A 13,939-nucleotide genomic window follows, 5' to 3' on the forward strand; every position below is an offset into this window, starting at 1 on the left:
AGATAACGCCAATGAAGTTTCAAATGCCTTTTGGAATAATTTCTGGAAAATTTTGATCGGATCAAAGATGCATCAAAGGCACCAAGAAAAGGAGGGGGGCTCGCAAAAAAGAAACAGAGCATTGGATGGAAAAAAGAGTATTGTCTGCACATATTTATGTTTCTACTTACAGCAATGTCGCATTCGACATAGTATCTTGACCAGTAACTTCGCGGGAGAAGATTGAGCCTGTCCTTTTCAGTCTGCTCGGCCATTACTGCTTTTCCCAACATATTGATCACCTACTTATTGACCCGGCCATACACTTGCATGCTCAGGCCAAAAACCCTATGTTCAACCCATGTCGAGCCCATTTGTACTATTCTTGGGCTGCCACAAAATGAAAAATATGGAAAATTCAGAGTGGGAAAGAAGCTTGATGGGAACAAAAAAGAGGAATGAAAAAGGACAAAATATTGCTTGTTATACAGACAGCGCATCCCCATTGAGGAGAAAAAAGGAAGAAAAAACAAAAAAAGAGGAGATTGTTACTGAGATACCTCTTTTGCCTTGAATGAGGTGGTATTCGTGACACAATGTCATTGAAAACAGCACTTTCGACTGGATTTGAGCTGAAGCTGCAACATATCTCATTGGGCTTGATCTCTGATATGTGGATGTCTTGTGTAACTGATGTGGTATACTGAGTTTGTCTTTGTTGTGAAAACCACTCTTCCTCAATCCTATCGGTAGACTCGATCAACCGCGCTACCATATCAGGGTCGTCCCATGGGAAGTCTTGGTTGGTAGCTGAAGAGGTGCCATGGACCGGTGTTTGTTGGATTTGACCAAGATTAGCGTCGCTTGATGACTGATCTTTCTCGTGTGATGATGCGCTTACAGTTGTTAAAGTGTGTGGCATCTCACGATGAAGGTTGCTCGACAGCTCATCTATGTTCTGAAACATCCTTGCCCTTTTTTTCAAAGCAACGCAATTGTCAGCCGTGTCATTTAAGGACATGCATGTCGTCCTTTTGTTCTATTAGTGATGTCCTCGGTCGTCCTGATTGGGTAGCTGCTGGTTGGGCCTTGACTACCATCAACCTTGGTAAAGACCTTCCATTCTTCAAACAGATTGAGCTCCCTGGAGGTTAGCAAATTTGTGTCTCGTGGACTCTGCGATCGGTGCCAAAATGCTTTCTCATCAAGAACATAAGGAAGTAGGCTAAAAGTGTGGGTTGGTTCAGCCTCGGTATCTGCAACCTCAATTTTCCGTGGGTACATCCCCTCCAATACTTCCGTGTAGAGCGGCAGGTCTAGATCGGACGAAACTGGTATTGTGTCAATTATTCGAAGAAGGGTTTCAGCGTTGGCACATGCTTTTAGCATTGGCACATGCAGAAGTCGAATGAGCCAATCTGTTCAGGGTCTTCCAGAATGTGTTAGTAATCTGGACTAGCAGCCCCATGGCTTGAAGGGCAGAGGAGCACGGTAAGCGCATACATTGTGAAAATCCTTTTGAATAAATCTCCATCTAGCCCAGGTTGTATCAAGTCATCCAGCTCGTTTATGGTCGGGTAGTTTCCTTTGCATTTTGTGTGCTGAGCAATTAGTGATCTAAGTGCTGGGTTTTGCTTCTTCTCTATGCTTCTGCCGCCAAGTGGTATCCCCAGGACCTGGTGTATGAATGACGGTGTGATTGTGAACTTGAACCCATTGGGGAGTTCAATAGCCCTTGAGGGTACATCAAAGCTCGATGCCAGATAATGAACGACACCGCGCGGCAGAGTATCACATTTCAGGTCAAGCAGATGATCCAGGCCCATGCTACGGGCAAGCTGTCTTTGATCTAGCGTTACACGCTGCGCCGTCGCCATGAATTTCCGTAGCGAGAGCTTTGTTGCAAAATCCTATTTATTAAGAAAAAAGATCAGCGAGTGTAAGGAATAAAAACATTTCTGTAGTGAAGAAAGTGATCAATTGAGATAAATTATGTAAATGCAAAAATTAGAAGGAACTCACTGCTCTTGCCTGCTCAGCCATGGTTGATATAAATTCTATTGGTTGGATGTATTGAAGAAAGCCAACAATTTCCTTGTTCCCTTCAAGTTATTAGCAACTCCTAATGCCAGAATCTGAAATCTGAGACGAGATTATTCATGATTATGTGAAACTGTGAAAAGACAGAACTCAAAAGGAAGTAACTAAAAAAAGTGATGTGACATTTGGTGTAAAAAATTTGAAAAGACCATGCTTAGCATCTTTAGAACATGCATGAAAAGTTAACAAAAAAAGTGGTGTCAACGTCCGCCTCGACTCGCATTGCCCTAAGATAGACAGGGTGGCAGTGGTGTCACGTGCTCGTCTCGGCGTCCAGCGTCGCTATCGCGACGACGTCCGCCTCGACTCACATTACGGTAAGACAGGGTGGCAGTGGTATCACGTTCTCGTCTCGGCGTCCGTCGTCGCTACCGCGACGACGTTCGCCTCGACTCGCGTTACGCTAAGACAGGGCGGCAGTGGTGTCACGTGCTCGTCTCGACGTCCGTCGTCGCTACCGCAACGACGTCCGCCTCGACTCGCATTGCCCTAAGATAGACAGGGTGGCAGTGGTGTCACGTGCTCGTCTCGGCGTCCATCGTCGCTATCGCGACGACGTCCGCCTCGACTCGCGTTACGGTAAGACAGGGTGGCAGTGGTATCACGTTCTCGTCTCGGCGTCCGTCGTCGCTACCGCGACGACGTCCGCCTCGACTCGCGTTACGCTAAGACAGGGCGGCAGTGGTGTCACGTGCTCGTCTCCGCGTCCGTCGTCGCTACCGCGACGACGTCCGCCTCGACTCGCGTTACGCTAAGACAGGGTGGTAGTGATGTCCCGTGCTCGTCTCGGCGTCCGTCGCCACTACCGCGACGACGTCCGCCTCGACTCGCGTTACCCTAAGATAGACAGGGTGGTAGTGATGTCACATGCTCGTCTCGGCGTCCGTCGCCGCTACCGCGACGACGTCCGCCTCGACTCCCGTTACCCTAAGATAGACAGGGTGGTAGTGATGTCACGTGCTCGTCTCGGCGTCCGTCGTCGCTACCGCGACGACGTCCGCCTCGACGCGCGTTACCCTAAGATAGACAGGGTGGCAGTGGTGTCACGTGCTAGTCTTGGCGTCCGTCGTCGCTACCGCGACGACGTCCGCCTCGAGTCGCGTTACCCTCGAGACGACGTCCGCCTCGAGTCGCGTGACCCTGTCTATCTTAGGGCTCGTCTCAGCGTCCGTTGTCGCTACCGCGACGACGTCCGCCTCGACTCGCGTTGCCCTAAGATAGACAGGGTTGCAGTGGTGTCACGTGCTCGTCTCGGCGTGCGTCGTCGCTACCGCGACGACGTCCGCCTCGACTCGCATTACCCTAAGATAGACAGGGTGGCAGGGGTGTCACGTGCTCGTCTCGGCGTCCATCGTCGCTACCGCCTCGACTCGCGTTACGCTAAGACAGGGTGGCAGTGGTGTCACGTGCTCGTCTCGGCGTCCGTCGTCGCTACTGCAACGACGTCCGCCTCGACTCCCGTTACGCTAAGACAGGGTGGTAGTGATGTCATGTGCTCGTCTCGGCATCCGTCGTCGCTACTGCGACGACGTCCGCCTCGACGCGCGTTACCCTAAGATAGACAGGGTGGCAGTGGTGTCACATGCTAGTCTCGGCGTCTGTCGTCGCTACCGCGACGACGTCCGCCTCGAGTCGCGTTACCCTAAGATAGACAAGGTGGCATTGGTGTCACGGGCTCATCTCGGCGTCAGTCGTCGCTACCGCGACGACGTCCGCCTCGACTCGCGTTGCCCTAAGATAGACAGGGTGGCAGTGGTGTCACGTGCTCGTCACGGCGTCCATCATCGCTACCGCGACGACGTCCGCCTCGACTCGCGTTACGGTAAGACAGGGTGGTAGTGGTGTCACGGGCTCGTCTCGGCATCCGTCGTCGCTACCGCGACGACGTTCGCCTCGACTCGCGTTACGCTAAGACAGGGTGGCAGTGGTGTCACGTGCTCGTCTCGGCGTTCGTCGTCGCTACCGTGACGACGTCCGCCTCGACTCGCTTTACGCTAAAACAGGGTGGTAGTGATGTCAAATTCTCGTCTCGGCGTCCGTTGTCGCTACCGCGACGATGTCCGCCTCGACTCGCGTTACCCTAAGATAGAGAGGGTGGCAGTGGTGTCACGTGCTCGTCTCGGCGTCCGTCGTCGCTACCGCGACGACGTCCGCCTCGACTCGCGTTACCCTAAGATAGACAGGGTGGCAGGGGTGTCACGTGCTCGTCTCGGCGTCCATCGTCGCTACCGCCTCGACTCACATTACGCTAAGACAGGGTGGCAGTGGTGTCACGTGCTCGTCTCGGCGTCCGTCGTCGCTACTGCAACGACGTCCGCCGTGACTCCTGTTACGCTAAGACAGGGTGGTAGTGATGTCATGTGCTCGTCTCGGCATCCGTCGTCGCTACCGCGACGTCGTCCGCCTCGACTCGCGTTACCCTAAGATAGACAGGGTGGCAGTGATGTCACGTGATCGTCTCGGCGTCCGTCGTTGCTACCGCGACGACGTCCGCCTCGACTCGCATTACTCTAAGACAGGGTGGTAGTGATGTCACTTGCTCGTCTTGGCGTCCGTCGTCGCTACCGCGACGACGTCCGCCTCGACTCGCGTCGCCCTAAGATAGACAGGGTGGCAGTGGTGTCACGTGCTCGTCTCGGCGTCCATCGTCGCTACTGCGACGACGTCCGCCTCGACTCGCGTTACGCTAAGACAGGGTGGCAGTGGTGTCACGTGCTAGTCTTGGCGTCCGTCGTCGCTACCGCGACGACGTCCGCCTCGAGTCGCGTTACCCTAAGATAGACAAGGTGGCATTGGTGTCGCGGGCTCGTCTCGGCGTCCGTTGTCGCTACCGCGACGACGTCCGCCTCGACTCGCGTTGCCCTAAGATAGACAGGGTTGCAGTGGTGTCACGTGCTCGTCTCGGCGTGCGTCGTCGCTACCGCGACGACGTCCGCCTCGACTCGCATTACCCTAAGATAGACAGGGTGGCAGGGGTGTCACGTGCTCGTCTCGGCGTCCATCGTCGCTACCGCCTCGACTCGCGTTACGCTAAGACAGGGTGGCAGTGGTGTCACGTGCTCGTCTCGGCGTCCGTCGTCCCTACTGCAACGACGTCCGCCTCGACTCCCGTTACGCTAAGACAGGGTGGTAGTGATGTCATGTGCTCGTCTCGGCATCCGTCGTCGCTACTGCGACGACGTCCGCCTCGACGCGCGTTACCCTAAGATAGACAGGGTGGCAGTGGTGTCACATGCTAGTCTCGGCGTCTGTCGTCGCTACCGCGACGACGTCCGCCTCGAGTCGCGTTACCCTAAGATAGACAAGGTGGCATTGGTGTCACGGGCTCATCTCGGCGTCAGTCGTCGCTACCGCGACGACGTCCGCCTCGACTCGCGTTGCCCTAAGATAGACAGGGTGGCAGTGGTGTCACGTGCTCGTCACGGCGTCCATTATCGCTACCGCGACGACGTCCGCCTCGACTCGCGTTACGGTAAGACAGGGTGGTAGTGGTGTCACGGGCTCGTCTCGGCATCCGTCGTCGCTACCGCGACGACGTTCGCCTCGACTCGCGTTACGCTAAGACAGGGTGGCAGTGGTGTCACGTGCTCGTCTCGGCGTTCGTCGTCGCTACCGTGACGACGTCCGCCTCGACTCGCTTTACGCTAAAACAGGGTGGTAGTGATGTCAAATTCTCGTCTCGGCGTCCGTTGTCGCTACCGCGACGATGTCCGCCTCGACTCGCGTTACCCTAAGATAGAGAGGGTGGCAGTGGTGTCACGTGCTCGTCTCGGCGTCCGTCGTCGCTACCGCGACGACGTCCGCCTCGACTCGCGTTACCCTAAGATAGACAGGGTGGCAGGGGTGTCACGTGCTCGTCTCGGCGTCCATCGTCGCTACCGCCTCGACTCACATTACGCTAAGACAGGGTGGCAGTGGTGTCACGTGCTCGTCTCGGCGTCCGTCGTCGCTACTGCAACGACGTCCGCCGTGACTCCTGTTACGCTAAGACAGGGTGGTAGTGATGTCATGTGCTCGTCTCGGCATCCGTCGTCGCTACCGCGACGTCGTCCGCCTCGACTCGCGTTACCCTAAGATAGACAGGGTGGCAGTGATGTCACGTGATCGTCTCGGCGTCCGTCGTTGCTACCGCGACGACGTCCGCCTCGACTCGCATTACTCTAAGACAGGGTGGTAGTGATGTCACTTGCTCGTCTTGGCGTCCGTCGTCGCTACCGCGACGACGTCCGCCTCGACTCGCGTCACCCTAAGATAGACAGGGTGGCAGTGGTGTCACGTGCTCGTCTCGGCGTCCATCGTCGCTACTGCGACGACGTCCGCCTCGACTCGCGTTACGCTAAGACAGGGTGGCAGTGGTGTCACGTGCCCGTCTCGGCGTCCGTCGCCACTACCGCGACGACGTCCGCCTCGACTCGCGTTACCCTAAGATAGACAGGGTGGTAGTGATGTCACATGCTCGTCTCGGCGTCCGTCGCCGCTACCGCGACGACGTCCGCCTCGACTCCCGTTACCCTAAGATAGACAGGGTGGTAGTGATGTCACGTGCTCGTCTCGGCGTCCGTCGTCGCTACCGCGACGACGTCCGCCTCGACGCGCGTTACCCTAAGATAGACAGGGTGGCAGTGGTGTCACGTGCTAGTCTTGGCGTCCGTCGTCGCTACCGCGACGACGTCCGCCTCGAGTCGCGTTACCCTCGAGACGACGTCCGCCTCGAGTCGCGTGACCCTGTCTATCTTAGGGCTCGTCTCAGCGTCCGTTGTCGCTACCGCGACGACGTCCGCCTCGACTCGCGTTGCCCTAAGATAGACAGGGTTGCAGTGGTGTCACGTGCTCGTCTCGGCGTGCGTCGTCGCTACCGCGACGACGTCCGCCTCGACTCGCATTACCCTAAGATAGACAGGGTGGCAGGGGTGTCACGTGCTCGTCTCGGCGTCCATCGTCGCTACCGCCTCGACTCGCGTTACGCTAAGACAGGGTGGCAGTGGTGTCACGTGCTCGTCTCGGCGTCCGTCGTCGCTACTGCAACGACGTCCGCCTCGACTCCCGTTACGCTAAGACAGGGTGGTAGTGATGTCATGTGCTCGTCTCGGCATCCGTCGTCGCTACTGCGACGACGTCCGCCTCGACGCGCGTTACCCTAAGATAGACAGGGTGGCAGTGGTGTCACATGCTAGTCTCGGCGTCTGTCGTCGCTACCGCGACGACGTCCGCCTCGAGTCGCGTTACCCTAAGATAGACAAGGTGGCATTGGTGTCACGGGCTCATCTCGGCGTCAGTCGTCGCTACCGCGACGACGTCCGCCTCGACTCGCGTTGCCCTAAGATAGACAGGGTGGCAGTGGTGTCACGTGCTCGTCACGGCGTCCATCATCGCTACCGCGACGACGTCCGCCTCGACTCGCGTTACGGTAAGACAGGGTGGTAGTGGTGTCACGGGCTCGTCTCGGCATCCGTCGTCGCTACCGCGACGACGTTCGCCTCGACTCGCGTTACGCTAAGACAGGGTGGCAGTGGTGTCACGTGCTCGTCTCGGCGTTCGTCGTCGCTACCGTGACGACGTCCGCCTCGACTCGCTTTACGCTAAAACAGGGTGGTAGTGATGTCAAATTCTCGTCTCGGCGTCCGTTGTCGCTACCGCGACGATGTCCGCCTCGACTCGCGTTACCCTAAGATAGAGAGGGTGGCAGTGGTGTCACGTGCTCGTCTCGGCGTCCGTCGTCGCTACCGCGACGACGTCCGCCTCGACTCGCGTTACCCTAAGATAGACAGGGTGGCAGGGGTGTCACGTGCTCGTCTCGGCGTCCATCGTCGCTACCGCCTCGACTCACATTACGCTAAGACAGGGTGGCAGTGGTGTCACGTGCTCGTCTCGGCGTCCGTCGTCGCTACTGCAACGACGTCCGCCGTGACTCCTGTTACGCTAAGACAGGGTGGTAGTGATGTCATGTGCTCGTCTCGGCATCCGTCGTCGCTACCGCGACGTCGTCCGCCTCGACTCGCGTTACCCTAAGATAGACAGGGTGGCAGTGATGTCACGTGATCGTCTCGGCGTCCGTCGTTGCTACCGCGACGACGTCCGCCTCGACTCGCATTACTCTAAGACAGGGTGGTAGTGATGTCACTTGCTCGTCTTGGCGTCCGTCGTCGCTACCGCGACGACGTCCGCCTCGACTCGCGTCGCCCTAAGATAGACAGGGTGGCAGTGGTGTCACGTGCTCGTCTCGGCGTCCATCGTCGCTACTGCGACGACGTCCGCCTCGACTCGCGTTACGCTAAGACAGGGTGGCAGTGGTGTCACGTGCTAGTCTTGGCGTCCGTCGTCGCTACCGCGACGACGTCCGCCTCGAGTCGCGTTACCCTAAGATAGACAAGGTGGCATTGGTGTCGCGGGCTCGTCTCGGCGTCCGTTGTCGCTACCGCGACGACGTCCGCCTCGACTCGCGTTGCCCTAAGATAGACAGGGTTGCAGTGGTGTCACGTGCTCGTCTCGGCGTGCGTCGTCGCTACCGCGACGACGTCCGCCTCGACTCGCATTACCCTAAGATAGACAGGGTGGCAGGGGTGTCACGTGCTCGTCTCGGCGTCCATCGTCGCTACCGCCTCGACTCGCGTTACGCTAAGACAGGGTGGCAGTGGTGTCACGTGCTCGTCTCGGCGTCCGTCGTCCCTACTGCAACGACGTCCGCCTCGACTCCCGTTACGCTAAGACAGGGTGGTAGTGATGTCATGTGCTCGTCTCGGCATCCGTCGTCGCTACTGCGACGACGTCCGCCTCGACGCGCGTTACCCTAAGATAGACAGGGTGGCAGTGGTGTCACATGCTAGTCTCGGCGTCTGTCGTCGCTACCGCGACGACGTCCGCCTCGAGTCGCGTTACCCTAAGATAGACAAGGTGGCATTGGTGTCACGGGCTCATCTCGGCGTCAGTCGTCGCTACCGCGACGACGTCCGCCTCGACTCGCGTTGCCCTAAGATAGACAGGGTGGCAGTGGTGTCACGTGCTCGTCACGGCGTCCATTATCGCTACCGCGACGACGTCCGCCTCGACTCGCGTTACGGTAAGACAGGGTGGTAGTGGTGTCACGGGCTCGTCTCGGCATCCGTCGTCGCTACCGCGACGACGTTCGCCTCGACTCGCGTTACGCTAAGACAGGGTGGCAGTGGTGTCACGTGCTCGTCTCGGCGTTCGTCGTCGCTACCGTGACGACGTCCGCCTCGACTCGCTTTACGCTAAAACAGGGTGGTAGTGATGTCAAATTCTCGTCTCGGCGTCCGTTGTCGCTACCGCGACGATGTCCGCCTCGACTCGCGTTACCCTAAGATAGAGAGGGTGGCAGTGGTGTCACGTGCTCGTCTCGGCGTCCGTCGTCGCTACCGCGACGACGTCCGCCTCGACTCGCGTTACCCTAAGATAGACAGGGTGGCAGGGGTGTCACGTGCTCGTCTCGGCGTCCATCGTCGCTACCGCCTCGACTCACATTACGCTAAGACAGGGTGGCAGTGGTGTCACGTGCTCGTCTCGGCGTCCGTCGTCGCTACTGCAACGACGTCCGCCGTGACTCCTGTTACGCTAAGACAGGGTGGTAGTGATGTCATGTGCTCGTCTCGGCATCCGTCGTCGCTACCGCGACGTCGTCCGCCTCGACTCGCGTTACCCTAAGATAGACAGGGTGGCAGTGATGTCACGTGATCGTCTCGGCGTCCGTCGTTGCTACCGCGACGACGTCCGCCTCGACTCGCATTACTCTAAGACAGGGTGGTAGTGATGTCACTTGCTCGTCTTGGCGTCCGTCGTCGCTACCGCGACGACGTCCGCCTCGACTCGCGTCACCCTAAGATAGACAGGGTGGCAGTGGTGTCACGTGCTCGTCTCGGCGTCCATCGTCGCTACTGCGACGACGTCCGCCTCGACTCGCGTTACGCTAAGACAGGGTGGCAGTGGTGTCACGTGCCCGTCTCGGCATCCGTCGTCGCTACCGCGACGACGTCCGCCTCGACTCGCGTTACGCTAAGACAGGTTGGTGGTGATGTCACGTGCTCGTCTCGGCGTCCGTCGTTGCTACCACGACGATGTCCACCTCGACTCGCATTACCCTAAGATAGACAGGGTGGCAGTGGTGTCACGTGCTCGTCTCGGCGTCCGTCGTCGCTACCGCGATGACGTCTGCCTCGACTCGCGTTACGCTAAGACATGGTGGTACTGATGTCACGTGCTCGTCTCGGCGTCCATCGTCGCTACTGCGACGACGTCCGCCTCGACTCGCGTTACCCTAAGATAGACAGGGTGGCAGTGGTGTCACGTGCTCGTCTCGCATCCGTCGTCGCGGATAGACAGGGTGGCAGTGGTGTCATGTGCTCCTCTCGGCGTCCGTCGCCGCTACCGCGACGACGTCCGCCTCGACTCGCGTTACGCTAAGATAGATAGGGTGGCAGTGGTGTCACGTGCTCGTCTCGCATCCGTCGTCGCGGATAGACAGGGTGCCAGTGGTGTCACGGGCTCGTCTCGGTGTCCGTCGTCGCTACCGCGACGACGTCTGCCTTGACTCGCGTTACCCTAAGATAGACAGGGTGGCAGTGGTGTCACGTGCTCGTCTTGGCGTCCGTCGTCGCTACCGCGACGACATCCGCCTCGACTCGCGTTACGCTAAGACAGGGTGGTAGTGATGTAACGTGCTCGTCTCGGTGTCCGTCGTCGCTACCGCGATGACGTCCTCCTCGACTCACGTTACCCTAAGATTGACTGGGTGGCAGTGGTGTCATGTGCTCGTCTCGGCGTCCGTCGTCGCTACCGTGACGACATCCGCCTCGACTCGCGTTACCCTAAGATAGACAGGGTGGCAGTGGTGTCACGTGCTCGTCTCGGCGTCCGTCGTCGCTACCGCGACGACGTCCGCCTCGACTCGCGTTACGCTAAGACAGGGTGGTAGTGATGTCACGTGCTCGTCTCGGCGTCCGGCGCCGCTACCGCGACGACGTCCGCCTCTACTCGCGTTACCCTAAGATAGATAGGGTGGTAGTGATGTCACATGCTCATCTTAGCGTTCGTCGTCGCTGCCGCGACGACGTCTGCCTCGACTCGCGTTACCCTAAGATAGACAGGGTGGCAGTGGTGTCACGTGCTCATCTCAGCGTCCGTCGTCGCTACCGCGACGACGTCCGCCTCGACTCGCATTGCCCTAAGATAGACAGGCTGGCAGTGGTGTCACGTGCTCCTCTCGGCATCCATCGTCGCTACCACGACGACGTCCGCCTCGACTCGCGTTACGGTAAGACAGGGTGGCAGTGGTATCACGTTCTTGTCTCGGCGTCCTTCATCGCTACCGCGACGACATCCGCCTCGACTCGCGTTACGCTAAGACTGGGCGGCAGTGGTGTCACGTGCTCGTCTCGGCGTCCGTCGTCGCTACCGTGACGACGTCCGCCTCGACTCGCTTTACGCTAAGACAGGGTGGTAGTGATGTCACGTGCTCGTCTCGGCGTCCGTCGCCGCTACCGCGACGACGTCCGCCTCGACTCGTGTTATCCTAAGATAGACAGGGTGGCAGTGGTGTCACATGCTAGTCTCGGCGTCTGTCGTCGCTACCGCGACGACGTCCGCCTCGAGTCGCGTTACCCTAAGATAGACAAGGTGGCATTGGTGTCACGGGCTCATCTCGGCGTCAGTCGTCGCTACCGCGACGATGTCCGCCTCGACTCGCGTTGCCCTAAGATAGACAGGGTGGCAGTGGTGTCACGTGCTCGTCACGGCGTCCATCATCGCTACCGCGACGACGTCCGCCTCGACTCGCGTTACGGTAAGACAGGGTGGTAGTGGTGTCACGGGCTCGTCTCGGCATCCGTCGTCGCTACCGCGACGACGTTCGCCTCGACTCGCGTTACGCTAAGACAGGGTGGCAGTGGTGTCACGTGCTCGTCTCGGCGTTCGTCGTCGCTACCGTGACGACGTCCGCCTCGACTCGCTTTACGCTAAAACAGGGTGGTAGTGATGTCAAATTCTCGTCTCGGCGTCCGTCGTCGCTACCGCGACGATGTCCGCCTCGACTCCCGTTACCCTAAGATAGAGAGGGTGGCAGTGGTGTCACGTGCTCGTCTCGGCGTCCGTCGTCGCTACCGCGACGACGTCCGCCTCGACTCGCGTTACCCTAAGATAGACAGGGTGGCAGGGGTGTCACGTGCTCGTCTCGGCGTCCATCGTCGCTACCGCCTCGACTCACATTACGCTAAGACAGGGTGGCAGTGGTGTCACGTGCTCGTCTCGGCGTCCGTCGTCGCTACTGCAACGACGTCCGCCGTGACTCCCGTTACGCTAAGACAGGGTGGTAGTGATGTCATGTGCTCGTCTCGGCATCCGTCGTCGCTACCGCGACGTCGTCCGCCTCGACTCGCGTTACCCTAAGATAGACAGGGTGGCAGTGATGTCACGTGATCGTCTCGGCGTCCGTCGTTGCTACCGCGACGACGTCCGCCTCGACTCGCATTACTCTAAGACAGGGTGGTAGTGATGTCACTTGCTCGTCTTGGCGTCCGTCGTCGCTACCGCGACGACGTCCGCCTCGACTCGCGTCACCCTAAGATAGACAGGGTGGCAGTGGTGTCACGTGCTCGTCTCGGCGTCCATCGTCGCTACTGCGACGACGTCCGCCTCGACTCGCGTTACGCTAAGACAGGGTGGCAGTGGTGTCACGTGCCCGTCTCGGCATCCGTCGTCGCTACCGCGACGACGTCCGCCTCGACTCGCGTTACGCTAAGACAGGTTGGTGGTGATGTCACGTGCTCGTCTCGGCGTCCGTCGTTGCTACCACGACGATGTCCACCTCGACTCGCATTACCCTAAGATAGACAGGGTGGCAGTGGTGTCACGTGCTCGTCTCGGCGTCCGTCGTCGCTACCGCGATGACGTCTGCCTCGACTCGCGTTACGCTAAGACATGGTGGTACTGATGTCACGTGCTCGTCTCGGCGTCCATCGTCGCTACTGCGACGACGTCCGCCTCGACTCGCGTTACCCTAAGATAGACAGGGTGGCAGTGGTGTCACGTGCTCGTCTCGCATCCGTCGTCGCGGATAGACAGGGTGGCAGTGGTGTCATGTGCTCCTCTCGGCGTCCGTCGCCGCTACCGCGACGACGTCCGCCTCGACTCGCGTTACGCTAAGATAGACAGGGTGGCAGTGGTGTCACGTGCTCGTCTCGCATCCGTCGTCGCGGATAGACAGGGTGCCAGTGGTGTCACGGGCTCGTCTCGGTGTCCGTCGTCGCTACCGCGACGACGTCTGCCTTGACTCGCGTTACCCTAAGATAGACAGGGTGGCAGTGGTGTCACGTGCTCGTCTTGGCGTCCGTCGTCGCTACCGCGACGACATCCGCCTCGACTCGCGTTACGCTAAGACAGGGTGGTAGTGATGTAACGTGCTCGTCTCGGTGTCCGTCGTCGCTACCGCGATGACGTCCTCCTCGACTCACGTTACCCTAAGATTGACTGGGTGGCAGTGGTGTCATGTGCTCGTCTCGGCGTCCGTCGTCGCTACCGTGATGACATCCGCCTCGACTCGCGTTACCCTAAGATAGACAGGGTGGCAGTGGTGTCACGTGCTCGTCTCGGCGTCCGTCGTCGCTACCGCGACGACGTCCGCCTCGACTCGCGTTACGCTAAGACAGGGTGGTAGTGATGTCACGTGCTCGTCTCGGCGTCCGGCGCCGCTACCGCGACGACGTCCGCCTCTACTCGCGTTACCCTAAGATAGACAGGGTGGTAGTGATGTCACATGCTCATCTTAGCGTTCGTCGTCGCTGCCGCGACGACGTCTGCCTCGACTCGCGTTACCCTAAGATAGACAGGGTGGCAGTGGTGTCACGTGCTCATC

The sequence above is a fragment of the Triticum urartu genome, chromosome 1A, assembly GCF_056163025.1.
Source record: "Triticum urartu cultivar PI428250 chromosome 1A, HENAU_Tu73, whole genome shotgun sequence".
NCBI classification, from domain to species: Eukaryota; Viridiplantae; Streptophyta; class Magnoliopsida; order Poales; family Poaceae; genus Triticum; species Triticum urartu.